We start from the raw sequence: 12019 nt of genomic DNA, 5'->3' as shown, positions 1-12019 counted from the left end.
ATGCAGCAGGCAGTCAACTTTTGTCTCTAAAAAGAACGGCTAATGGAGAAATTACTTACTTTATCATTTCATTTTCTTTAGTATAGACAAGATGGGCTCAGGACCAGTGGGACTATGCTCCCCTGCCAGCCGATGGAGACTGAGCAAGCTGACGTCACAGTATATATATATATATATATATATATATATATATATATATATATATATATATATATATATATATATATATATATATATCAGGAAGAGCCCATCTATATATATATATATATATATATATATATATATATATATATATATATATATATATATATATATATATATATATATATATATATACGTCAGCTTGCTCAGTCTCCATCGGCTGGCAGGGGAGCATAGTCCCACTGGTCATATATATATATATATATATATATATAGCCCTGCAGTGATCTCTTCAAAAGCAACTGTGCACAGACTAGCAAAAAACTGGATTTAAAAACAGCCAACCAGAACTGTACTCAACCAACTATAAAGCACTGAGCTCAAGTAAGAACATAGCTATCCCAATCTAGGGACTGGATGAACACTTACCAGTAATCCCTAGGGATCCATAGCCACACAAGACGACTACTGATACAATTATTTGGCAGCAGAGGGCGGGAAGCTGGTCCATCTGTCTACACTAAGGAAAACGAAATTATCAAGTAAGTAGTTTCTCCATTTCCTAGCGTGTAGACAGATTTAGGACCAGTGGGATGGACCAAAGCTACTCCCCGACAGGGTGGGAGGCTGCCCACAGTCCAGTCAACACCGCACATGCAAAGGCTGCGTCCTCCTGGGCCTGCACATCCAGAGAATAAAACCTGGAAAGGTGGGCAATGGCGCAGCTCGGCAGATATCGACGAAGACAACGCCTGAGCTCTAGTGGAATGGGTCCTAACCGGAGTAGGCAACTGTTTTTCAGCATCCACATATGCAGCCGTGACCACCTCCATGATCCAGTGAGCCATTGTAGCCCGCGAAGTTGGATCGCCGTGCTTCCTTCCACCATGAAGGACAAACAGGTGATTCGACTTTCAGAAAGGTTCAGAAACCTCCAGATACCACATGACAAGTCTCTTGACATCCAAGGAACACAGGAGGCGATACTCCTCCACGTCCCTGACCTTATGCAGGGATGGCAAAGAAATGGACTGATTCAAATGAAACTGAAACCACCTTACATAAGAACATAAGAAATTGCATGCTGTGTCAGACCAAGGGTCCATCAAGCCCAGCATCCTGTTTCCAACAGAGGCCAAAACCAGGACACAAGAACCTGGCAATTACCCAAACACTAAGAAGATCCCATGCTACTGATGCAATTAATAGCAATGTCTATTCCCTAAGTAAACTTGATTAATAGCCGTTAATGGACTTATCCAAACCTTTTTTGAACCCAGCTACACTAACTGCACTAACCACATCCTCTGGCAACAAATTCTAGAGCTCTACTGTGCATTGAGTGAAAAAGAATTTTCTACGATTAGTCTTAAATGGGCTACTTGCTAATTTCATTGAACGCCCCCTAGTCTTTCTATTATTCGAAAGTGTAAATAACCGAGTCACAGCTACTCGTTCAAGACCTCTCATGATCTTAAAGACCTCTATCATATCCCCCCTCAGCCGTCTCTTCTCCAAGCTGAACAGCCCTAACCTCTTCAGCCTTTCCTCATAGGGGAGCTGTTCCATCCCCTTTATCATTTTGGTTGCCCTTCTTTGTACCTTCTCCTTAGCAACTATATCTTTTTTGAGATGCGGCGACCAGAATTGTACAAAGTATTCAAGGTGTGGTCTCACCATGGAGCGATATAGAGGCATTATGACATTTTCCGTTCTATTAACCATTCCCTTCCTAATAATTCCTAACATTCTATTTGCTTTTTTGACTGCTGCAGCACACTGAGCTGACGATTTTAAAGTATTATCCACTATGATGCCTAGATCTTTTTCCTGGGTGGTAGCTCCTAATATGGAACCTAACATCATGTAACTACAGCAAGGGTTATTTTTCCCTATATGCATCACCTTGCACTTGTCCACATTAAATTTCATCTGCCATTTGGATGCCCAATCTTCCAGTCTTGCAAGGTCCTCGCCGTATTCCTTTCCAGATCATTTATATATATATTGAAAAGCACCGGTCCAAGTACAGATCCCTGAGGCACTCCACTGTTTACCCTTTTCCACTGAGAAAATTGACCATTTAATGCTCTCTGTTTCCCGTCTTTTAACCAGTTTGTAATCCACGAAAGGACATCACCTCCTATCCCATGACTTTTTAGTTTTCTTAGAAGCCTCTCATGAGGGACTTTGTCAATCGCCTTCTGAAAATCTAAATACACTACATCTACCGGTTCACCTTTATCCACATGTTTATTAACCCCTTCAATAAAATGAAGCAGATTTGTTAGGCAAGACTTCCCTTGGGTAAATCCATATTGACTGTGTTCCATTAAATCATGTCTTTCTATATGCTCTACGATTTTGATCTTGAGAATAGTTTCCACTATTTTTCCCGGCACTGAAGTCAGGCTCACTGGTCTATAGTTACCTGGATCGCCCCTGGAGCCTTTTTTAAATATTGGGGTTACATTGGCCACCCTCCAGTCTTCAGGTACAATGGATGATTTTAATGATAGGTTACAAATTTTAACTAATAGATCAGAAATTTCATTTTTTAGTTCCTTCAGTACCCTAGGATGCATACCATCCATCCAGATGATTTGCTACTCTTTAGTTTGTCAATCTGGCCTACTACATCTTCCAGGTTCACAGTGATTTCGTTCCGTTCGTCTGACTCATCACCTCTGAAAACCCATCTCCGGAATTGGTATCTCCCCAACATCCTCATTAGTAAACATGGAAGCAAAGAATTCATTTAGTCTTTCTACAATGGCCTTATCTTCCCTAAGAGCCCCTTTAATCCCTTGGTCATCTAATGGTCCAACCGACTCCCTCACAGGTTTCTTGCTTCGGATATATTTTTTAAAAAGTTTTTGCCTCTATGGCCAACTTCATTTCAAATTCTCTCTTAGCCTGTCTTATCAATGTTTTACACTTAACTTGACAATGCTTATGTTTTATCCTATTTTCTTCTGTTGGATCCTTCTTCCAATTTTTGAAGGATATTTTCTTTGGCTAAAATAGCCTCTTTCACCTCATCTTTTAACCACGACGGTAATCGTTTTGCCTTCTTTCCACCTTTCTTAATGTGTGGAATACATATGGACTGCGCCTCTAGGATTGTATTTTTAAACAATGTCCAAGCCTGTTGAACATTTAACCTTTGCAGCTGCACCTTTCAGTTTTTTTCTAACTATTTTCCTCATTTTATCAAAGTTTCCCTTTTGAAGTTGTGTTAGAGCTGCAGATTTACTTATTGTCCCCCTTCCAGTTATTAGGATAAATTTGATCATATTATAATCACTGTTGCCAAGTGGCCCCACCACTGTTACCTCTCTCACCAAATCCTGCTTTCCACTAAGAATTAAATCTAAAATAGCTCCCTCTCTTGATGGTTCCTTAGGCCAGAAGTATGGAACGGTATGCAACTAATGCCTCTGGAGTCACCCAAAGAAACGGCTCCCGGCAAGACAAAGCCTGCAGCTCAGAAATGCGACACAGAACATATAACCATCAGAAACACGGTCTTCAACATCAATAACCATAAGGAACCAGTAACCTCAAGGGAGGCTGAAGAACATTCACCCCCTTCAAGAAATGGGCCAAATTAGGATGAAACGATAAGGAGACACCATTCACCGTGCCCCTGAAACATGCAAGAGCTGCAACCTGAATATTCAAGGAATTAGAGGCCAACCCTTTTTTCAATCCATCCTGCAAAAAATCCACAATAAGTGGGATCTTAACTGAATGAGGAGGAACACCGTGCTCCTCGCACCAGGCCTCACTCTCCAAACCCGCACATATGCCAGAGAAGTAGAGAACTTCCAAGCATGGAGTAAGGTGGCAATCATTGCAGAAGAATATCCACGTTTCAAGGGCCAAACTGTAAGTCAGAACAGAGTCTCATCCTCTTGAAGAACCGGCCCTTGCTGCAACAGATCTTTGCTGCAACAGAAGATGAAAGGGTTTCTCTACCAGAAGTCTCTGCAGATCCTCATAACATGGACGCCTGGGCCAATCCGAAGCCACCAGGAGTACGAGCCCCCTGTGGTCTTTGATTCTGTGAATGATCCTGCCCAATAAGGGCCACAGAGGAAAGGCATACAGCAACTCGTTTTCCGGCCAGGCCTAGAGGAAAGCATCGATGCCCAGTGACCATGGTTCTCTCCTGTGACTGAAGAAGCGAGGAATCTTTGCATTGCGAGAAGTTGCCAGCAGGTCGAGACAGAAGGCCCCCAACGATCCACTAGCAGCTGAAACACCTCGGCGAACATCACACCCACTCTTTGGGGTCCAGACTCTCCCTGCTAAGAAAATCTGCTCTCATGTTGTCCTTTCCTGCGAAGTGGGAGGTTAAGATTTGTAGATGCCCTTCCGCCCATTCCATAAGTTGATCTATTTCCAGTGACACTTGCTGGCTCTTGGTTCCTCCCTGGTGATTGATGTAGGCCACAGTCGCCACGTTGTCCAATATCATGCGGACTGCTCGACCCTGCAGTCTGTGGCTGAACTACAAGCACACCAACCAGACTGCCCATGCTTCTAGGTGACTGATGCTCCAGAGAACCTCTTTGGAGGGGGTGGTGGATGCCTGGAATGCCCTTCCAGAGGAGGTGGTGAAGACAAAAACAGCCAAAAAATTCAAAGGGGCATGGGATAAACACTGTGGATCTCTAAAGGCTAGAGGACAGAAATGAGAAACACATGCTAGCTGCAATTTTTATGGGTTATCGTAAGACTTGAGGATAACTCTACCGAGCAACAATTACTACCATTAAGAGAAACGTGGGGGTAACCTGCATGGAGTGGCAGTTACTACCTTAAACTTGCTGGGCAGACTGGGTGAACCATTTGGTCCTTTTCTGCCATCGTTTCTATGAATATTAATATGTATTTTAAGTTCTGCTGTTTAACACAATATAGCTCGCGTAGCTCGAGTCACTGAATATTCCATGGTAAAAAGGTACATTTCTATGTGCTGCTTTTCCATCACAACTTTCTCCACTTTTAAGAACACGATTTTTACTGTGCTTCATGCTCAGCAATTAGATCTAGAAAATACATTTTTAGCAGTTTCAACAGCCTAGGAAGAACTGGTTTCTCCTGCCCCTCAAAAGAAATCTCAGAAAAAGGGATTTTAATGAGACTTCATTAAAAAAAACTTTCACCTTCTCTTATACCTCTCCTATTATTCACTGGAAAAATTAAAATCCAAGAAATGTTATGTTACTACCAAGTTATATAGAAGACTTCTTTCATGTAAGCAGACTGAAAACTGTATGTTTTCCAAATTCAGCATCACAGTATTTTATTTATATTTTTTCTGGGATTTTTTGGCAAAAGAAGTACTTAAAACAATTTTATAATGTGCTATAATATAATATTCAGTATTAACTGAGTTTACAAGAAAGTTAGAGCTTGAGTAATCTAGAAAATACATTTCTGTATGGAAGCTACAGGAACCAAGCACTAAAGCCTCTTTTCAACAAATGTGAAATAGAACCATTTTTCGGATGCAATAAAATGGAAAGGGATTGATGCAGAGAAACGTTTCTATCTTATTTGCAAGCTGCATCCATGAAATCAGATGCCATGGGATTGTATAATTTTTGAAGACTTGCAGATTCCTTCGTTCTGTCTTTATTTACATCCTGACACCTAAAAGACAGGTACATACTTAATGAGGCAAGGGACCCACTAAGAATCATCCCTTAAAACCCAGAACTGTGCTACCAGAGAGATTCACATTACAATGGTAAAAATGGATTTAATTCTCAACTTTATCCAGCATTGCTTCCCTCCTAAGAAACCAAGGAGGTACATTTTCTCCCCACCTTTCTCGTGCAAAAGACAGAATGTACTTTCTGAAGGAGTTCCGAACACACCAGGAAAAGCAATCACAAAACAAAATGCAAACGAAGCTACGGCACTCAGTTTATAGCACAGTAACAAAGCCGCCTTCCCCACCGCAGGGCATGGATAAGATGCCTTTTACATTGCAACACTTCTTACCTGGACTTAACATTTTTCATGTTATTTCAGCAGCTAAAACAAAATGGATTAAGCCTCATTTAAAATCCAATCCACTCCAGTAGTCAGACTCACTTTCAAATCCAAGTAAACAAAGAACAATTTGATTTCCTAATTCATAGATGTTTGAGCTCTGAAGTAGAAGCAACAGCTCCTTTCTGGCAGCAACAATGCCTGCAGGAGCCTGCCTGGCTGAGTCTCCTAATAAACAGTCTTTTTCCATTCCTCTGGGCCCAGTGCACACCAAACTGCTAATCAACATGTCACCTTCGGTAAACAGAGCCAGCCATATGCCCTCCGCAGCTGCAACTTTCTGCACAGAGCTTTGAAAGGCTGAATCGCCAGTCCCCAATTACAGGGGGTGACCCCCACGGCTCAGTGTCAGTCCAACCAACAGAGCAGAGGGTGAACGTCAGACGGTTCCTTGGGAAAGGGGAAGTAGCTGAGGGAGAGAACAGAGGAGGGGAAAAATAAACTGAAAAAAAAAAAAAGCATACAAATACAAATCATGTGAACAGATTAGCGGGAAAACAGCGTAAATGTGCTGGCTTCTTTCCCAATCATATCTGCTTCAACCCATGCAGGGTCATAACGCTGGACCTCTCATCTGTCTTCATTCAAAGCACCAAGTATTTCTGTCCGAGTCTTCCTCTAACTTCCCCCTGCAACCTAGGTTCGGAAAGAGCCATCTTTCAGCTGAGGAGGGACATTGCCTCTATTTCGCTTCAAAACCTGCTGAACATGCAAACTTTGACTTGGACTCTCCTTCTCTTGGAAGCTGTGAGCACTGCAATCACGCAGCCTGGATAATTTAATTCAACTCTCCTCCTATTCACCATATTTAGGGACCTATGTTTTCATTATTTTATTTTTCTTGGGAATTTCAATGTTATAACAAAAAAAAAATTAATCCAGAAAAAAAAAAAGACTTTTCACACTGATTTTTGTACTGTTTGTTATATCAAAATAAATGTTTCATGTATTGCTTTCTGTTAAAACATTGAGATATCCAGGAAAAATAAAATGAAAACTGAAAATGAAGGTCCCTAACCATATTTTGCTGAGTATGGTCAAAGATCCAAAACTCTTCTAAAAACAGCTCAGTGCTATCTATGCCTGCCTTACCCTGTGTCCCAAGGCATCAATAATAAACAAAATTCAACATTACCCAACCCACTTATAAAGACACTGGATTTGCTCTGCTCATTCAAATAAAATGTAAATGTTTCTTTAATTACCACAAAAGTCTTTTTAAATCAAATGCAAATACTAACACATTAAATATTAAAGATGGACCTTCATAATTATTCTATTCACCTTCTAGCACAGAATGGGTCGTGTTTTAAACATTGGTCCAAATGTCCTACAACGCTTGTTATGTGGTACTTAAGTACATTATTTAAATGTTTCTCTTGCAAATGAAAAGTAGAAGGTGGAAAGAAAAGTACTTCCCTGTGTAAATCTGTGTAATTAAGAACTGCATAAGGAGCATGGTTGGACATTTGGAGCCATTCTGTGCTGGAAGGTGAATGCATGGGTCTATGAGGGTCTATCTTTAATATTTAATGCTTGCTATGCTATTGATTGCAATTTTTAAGACACGCTTTAGAGAGTTTGGCAAACAAAACTGAACATTTTCAAGTGTTCTTTATTGAAATGTTTTTCTAATAGAAAGATTCTGAAAATTTTCAAAATGCAATACTTAAAAGTGAAAGAATTGCATGCAGTTTAAGCAGAAACAGACTGTCGAGATGCTGGGCTTTCAGTCTGCTTCATGTTAGTTCATGAATGAGGCAAGGGAGGAACGTGCCACACATTCAGAAAGCCAGATAATTTCTTACCTTATCAAGGGAAGGACTCTAAACCCCTCATATCCCAGTTTTCCAACTCCTCAGCTGTGTCAAAGATCTGGGTCTTCTTTCAAAGGTCCTGCAAAGGAAGCAAAATGCAAAGGTTCTTATCTCCCTGCTTTCTCACCACTTTGCCTTGTCTCCCTCTCTTGTATTCTGAGATCTGCAGACTGCTCTCCAGACACTGCCAGTGACGAATTGCAGGCTCCGTTCTCGACAAGCAGAATCACTGAAGGATCAAGTGTATAAATGTCACTTCCTTCAGGCAGCACATCTCAATGCCAGAGGAGTTTAATCTGCGCCTAACTGAAGGTTAATTCCTGAGATCCACCTAGCAGGGCCATCAAACGCAGGCCTTGCAGAGAACATTTTTTGAAGTGTCAAGATGTAAACCCCCAAGCATCGAGAAAGAAAGGAAGCAGTCTGAACTTGTAGCTGTCAGACAAGCTATTCCTTAGGAATTTATAAATACAAAGAGGACAGAAATCAGAAGCAAACATGCGACACTACATGGACAAGAGAACAGTTCGGTATTCACGGTCCAGGAACTAGCTGTAATCCCAAAACATACAAATGACACCAAATACACTGTAAAGGCAAAGATTTCAGCCAAATAAGCTAATATCGTATTAAAAGAACTACAAATACTACAAATTGCCACACTAATCATGGTAGTGTCTGATTACACAGAAATGTAGGATATTTTGCATTCACTAGGGATCATTATAGAGAACATGGAAAACAAGGCTCTGATACTTATTATCCTTACTCGCAGTTGGCCAAACTGCTTCTTACTGATCAGAGGGGCAGGGAAGTCAGAAGAGGTGATAGCTCTGAAGTTCCTCTGTCTTTTTCATATCATAGACCTTTTCAATAGCATGTCTGACAGTCAAGGGGGTGTCAATCATGGGTCACGGTGCATGCACTCTACAGCAGTGGTTCGCAAACTTTTTCCCCCATCGGGACACACCCGACAGACCACGCTCACGTGTGTGACCCACTGCTCATTACAATCCACAGAGGAAATAAAAAATAAAAGACCCAGTATTATTTTTATTGTTAAGAATGACAGAAGGGAAAGGTAAGTTCTCACAATGAACAGAAATTGCATAAATAGTAACATCCCACACCAAAACAGCACAAATTTCCAGCACTCAAACAGTAACCACCTTACCTAAGAAAAGGCAACACTGAAAATATTACACCAGGCCTTAAGACACCAATACACCTCCTATTATGAAAACGGACCAAGCCAGGCTGCTATAGAGCCCTACACAGAAACTACAGGCCAGCAGAAAACCTCACCTAAATCACATGTGCTGACCCTCACCTAACAAAGAACAGAGAGATCATAAAGCAAAAACAGAAACATGCAGACAAAATCTGAACTGGAAACCGCAACAAGCCAGGGTCTCTGTATGCAGTGTAATAAAGGAAAAAAGAGAAACTTCACCAGGCCTCAAAACAAATCAAGAAATATAAAATCAATAGCCATAAAACCATACTAACAAAAAAGAACAGATTATTTCAAAACAGCTGATGAGTGGAATATCCAATAATTAAAAACTCAATTAAAAAAAAATGTCCAGACACCAATAAAATATTTCAGAACAGCAGACACAAAGACCAAATAATTAAAATCAATGAGGATAAAAAAATGTTTTGCTCTACATACCTGGGAACACCTGAGATTGTGACTTAGCAGGAAGAGGGGAGAGGAGGGGAGGAGGAGAGGTTGCTTCTAACTTTCTCCTCTCTCTCAATCACACACTTACACACAGAGGTTCTTAATCATACAGACTCATGCCCCTCACACATACAGGCTCTCAATCACACACTTACACACAGGCTCTCTCTCACTTACACACAGAGGTTCTTAATCATACAGACACATGCCCCTCACACATACAGGCTCTCAATCACACACAGAGGTTCTTAATCATACAGACACATGCCCCTCACACATACAGGCTCTCAATCACACACAGAGGTTCTTAATCATACAGACACATGCCCCTCACACATACAGGCTCTCAATCACACACACCGAGGTTCTTAATCATACAGACACATGCCCCTCACACATACAGGCTCTCAATCACACACACACCGAGGTTCTTAATCATACAGACACATGCCCCTCACACATACAGGCTCTCAATCACACACTTACACAAATGGATTATTATAAATTGCAGGAGGACCTTGCAAGACTGGAAGATTGGGCATCCAAATGGCAGATGAAATTTAATGTGGACAAGTGCAAGGTGATGCATATAGGGAAAAATAACCCTTGCTGTAGTTACACAATGTTAGGTTCCATATTAGGAGCTACCACCCAGGAAAAAGAGCTAGGCATCATAGTGGATAATACTTTAAAATCTTCAGCTCAGTGTGCTGCAGCAGTCAAAAAAGGAAACAGTGTTAGGAATTATTAGGAAGGGTTAATAAAACGGAAAATGTCATAATGCCTCTGTATCGCTCCATGGTGAGACCCCACCTTGAATACTGTGTACAATTCTGGTCGCCGCATCTCAAAAAAAGATATAATTGCGATGGAGAAGGTACAGAGAAGGGCTACCAAAATGATAAGGGGATGGAACAGCTCCCCTATGAGGAAAGGCTGAAGAGGTTAGGGCTGTTCAGCTTGGAGAAGAGAGGGCTGAGGGGGGGATATGATAGAGGTCTAGAACGGGTAGATGTGAATCAGTTATTTACTCTTTCAGATAATAGAAGGACTAGGGGGCACTCCATGAAGTTAGCATGTGACATTTTAAATTAATCGGAGAAAATTCTTTCACTCAATGCACAATAAAGCTCTGGAATTTGTTGCCAGAGGATGTGGTTAGTGCAGTTAGTGTAGCTGGGTTTAAAAAAGGTTTAGATAGGTTCTTGGAGAAGTCCATTAATGGCTATTAATCAAGTTAACTTTGGGAATAGCCACTGCTATTAATTGCATCAGTAGCATGGGATCTTCTTAGTGTTTGGGTACTTGCCAGGTTCTTATGGCCTGGATTGGCCTCTGTTGGAAACAGGATGCTGGGCTTGATGGACCTTTGGTCTGAGCCAGTATAGCATTTTCTTATGTTCTTATGCTACTGTTTTTCTTATTCCTAAGCCTGGTGGTAATGTTGGTGAATGTGGATCATGCAGAACCATTTCTCTTCTTCATTCTGATGTAAAAATTCTGGCTAAAATTTTGCCAGCGAGACTAGAACAGGTTCTCCCTAAATTGATTTATAATGTTCAAACCCATACAAGGCTAATATTCATTTGGCTATGGGAAAGGGCATCGCGAGTGTCTTGAAGGCATTCAAATGAGTTTCTTAGCCATTTCTGTTTGAGGTGATGGCCTGTGCAGGGATCCTGAACAGATTTTTAGCGAACGACCGCGGGCACGACCGGTGGCACCTTGACTTCCTTTTTGGGATTGCACAAGATACTAGATAGGGGTGCCCTCTGTCCCCTTCGCTGTTAATTTAGTCATTAAGCCATCAGCACCCTGATATTACAGGAGTGAGGTTTGGAGGTCTTTATACGCTGCTGCTGCTGCTGCTGCTGTCGTCCTCTTATACTGCACTATGCGTTGGGGCCTCTGCTGCTTGGTCTTAATACATTTGGGAATTTTTCTGGATATAAAACAAACAGATAAGTCTGAAATGTTTTTTCTTACTGATCATACACCTCTTCCAGGCTGTCTCTGTTTTCCGTTAGGTAGAGGACAGTTTCAAATATCTGGGTATTTATTACCAAAAACGTTAAAAATTTACACTCTAAGAACTACGGGCGAATGATCAGCAAGGTTAAACAAGATAGAACTGCCTGGGATCATCTGTCAATTTCGTGGGCGGGACAGATTAATTTACTTAAAATGAATATTTTACCAAAATTGCTGCACTTCTTTCAGCATCTCTGATACCTGCCATGGTTTTTTTAAGAGCTGCATAGATTAATGGCTCAATTTATTTGGAGGAAGCAAAAAGCCTGGGTTA

The 12019-nt window shown here is 41.1% G+C and overlaps 1 protein-coding gene across 5 annotated transcripts in view; it reads right to left on the bottom strand.

Annotated features, from left to right (window-relative positions):
• GLCE (glucuronic acid epimerase) overlaps window positions 1-12019 on the bottom strand; it is a 145949-nt gene that overhangs the window by 117696 nt on the left and 16234 nt on the right. For all 5 annotated transcript variants that reach the window (XR_003852423.1, XR_003852421.1, XR_003852422.1 and 2 more), the window contains exon 3: window positions 8019-8106. The gene's annotated coding sequence lies outside the window, so the exon portion shown is untranslated. The remainder of the gene's footprint in view (window positions 1-8018; window positions 8107-12019) is intronic.

Source organism: Rhinatrema bivittatum, chromosome 13 (assembly GCF_901001135.1).
Source record: "Rhinatrema bivittatum chromosome 13, aRhiBiv1.1, whole genome shotgun sequence".
Lineage (NCBI taxonomy): Eukaryota > Metazoa > Chordata > Amphibia > Gymnophiona > Rhinatrematidae > Rhinatrema > Rhinatrema bivittatum.
This window is presented reverse-complemented; position numbering and strand designations above follow the sequence as displayed.